Here is a 2236-nt window from a genome sequence, read left to right as displayed (position 1 = left end):
TAACTTCTTTCTGGCTGGGCCCAGGAGAGTTAGCTCAGGATTGCCAACGGGCCAGCCTGCCCTCCAGTGGTAGGTAGTGGTAATGGCACCCTGCACCGCAGGCACAGCTTCAGGGGAAGGCTCCCTCCCTTGAGAGCAACTGGTTCAGTTCTCTGCCCAGCGCAGATGAGGGAGAGGGGGACCACTCTCCTACCGTTTCAAGCATCCCCCACCTCCTAAGATACTCAACTCTAAAATATCCTAACACTAAACCCATCGCCGCCGAGTTAGCTCCACTCATAGCGACCCGCTGTTGCTAGGGGCCATGGGCGATGGCTGCCATCCATAGGAGCTGCCTTACGCACCACAGACCTAAACCCTGCCCGCCCCGTGCCAGCCTGACAGTCCTGTCAATGCATCTCCTTGAGGGCAGTCCTCCTTTTCGCTGCCCCTGCGCTTTCCCGAGCACGATGTCCTTCTCCAGGAACTGGTCCCCCTGGCATGCCCATGTACGGAAGATGAAGTCTTGCCATCCTTGCCTCTAAGGAGCACTCTGGCCGTCCCTCCTCCAAGACAGATTGGTTTGTCCTTCTAGCAGTCCAGGGACTCTCGATAGTCTTCCCCAGCACCACAATTCAAATGCATTGATTCTTCAACTTCCACACGCACAGGAGGCCATTGAAAGCACCGTGGTTGGACCATGGTTAGGGTCAGGCTTGCTTTAGTCCTCAACGTAACATCCTTGCCTTTTGAGTCTCTACAGTCTCGTGCAGCAGGTTCACCTAATACAAAGCGTCTTTTGATCTCTTGACTGCTGCCTCCATGACATGGTGATTGTGGACCCAGACAAGACGAAATCCTTGACAACTTCAGCTTCTTCTCCATTTATCATGATGTGGCCTCTTGGTCCAGTTGCGAGGATCTTGGTCTTCTTTACATTGAGTTATGGTCCCTACTGAAGGGTGCATGCAATCCTTGATGTTTATCAGCAAGGGTCTCAAATCCTCCTCACTTTCAGCAAGCAAAGCCGTGTCATCTGCCTATCTCAGGTTGTTAATAAGCCTTCCTCCAATCTGATGCCGAATTCTTCTTCATATAATCCAGCTTCTCTGATGACTCGTTCAGCATACAGATTAAATAAGTATGGTGAGAGGATAACAACCCTGAGGTACACCTTTCCTGATTAAAAAAACTTATTTTCTTCCTAAATACAGAATTTTATTTGATTTTTTAGGGAATTTGATTTCAAAAATATTCTATGTATACATATCATTTTATTCTTTTATTTCTTGAATAATATTTGTATTGATCCTGATTTCACACCATGCAATATTCCCTTGTCTGTTTGCGCAACTGCCTCTCGATTCATGTAGAAGTTCCTCATAAGCACAACCAAGTGTTCTGGAATTCCCATTCTTTTCAGGGTGATCCATGGTTGGTTAGGATCCACACAGTTGAATGGCTATAGGACAGAGTAGAACTGCCCCTCTGGGTCTCTGAGACTGTAACTCTTTATGGGACTTGACAGCCTCAGCTTTCTTCTGTGGAGCAGCTGGTGGCTTTGAACTGCTGACCTTGTGGTTAGAAGCCCATGTATAACCAATACACCACCGAGGTTCCTTCAGCTCTCAAAAGGGAATTAGTATTAACCAATACCTGCTTCATACCAGGTACCTTGACCAGGGCTATGTGAGTACACACACACACACACACACACACACACACACACACACAGTTTCTGCCTGTGAGGACAGCTATCAAGGGGTCAAGTCACCATTCCCTCTACCCCCTGGCTGACTAAAACCATTTCCCTAACCCCTTTTCAGGCTCTAAAGGACCAGATAAGAAGATTAAAAGGGATAAGGAGGTGGTTAGGGGACAAGACAATAGGGACTAGTGGGGTCTGTAGCAAACAGTGCAAGTGTTGCTATGCAACCCCAGCAGGTTACCACCGAGTGGGACTGCTGAGTGACCACTTATGAGAAGTTGATGGTTTGGATTTCTACGTCAAAGCTCCCCTCGCCGTTTTTTAATATCAACAATGAACTCAGGCAAGAGTTGACAGTTGAGGATAAGTCAACAAGTGTTGATAAACACATGTGGGGTTAATTGAAGGGCGGAGGGATGAATGGCTCGGGTGAGCTTTGCTTTTCTAGTTCTCGGATCTCTTGCTCTCTGATGGTCGGACCAGGGTGCAGCTGCCTTAGCCAGTTCCCTGCTTCAGCTGGCAAGGCTCACTTCCTGCAAGACATCCCTG

This window comes from Echinops telfairi, unplaced genomic scaffold, assembly GCF_000313985.2.
Source record: "Echinops telfairi isolate 266 unplaced genomic scaffold, ASM31398v2 ScPeMD7_2291;HRSCAF=2852, whole genome shotgun sequence".
NCBI classification, from domain to species: Eukaryota; Metazoa; Chordata; class Mammalia; order Afrosoricida; family Tenrecidae; genus Echinops; species Echinops telfairi.
The sequence above is the reverse complement of the archived record's forward strand: the minus strand, read 5'-3'. Positions refer to the sequence as shown.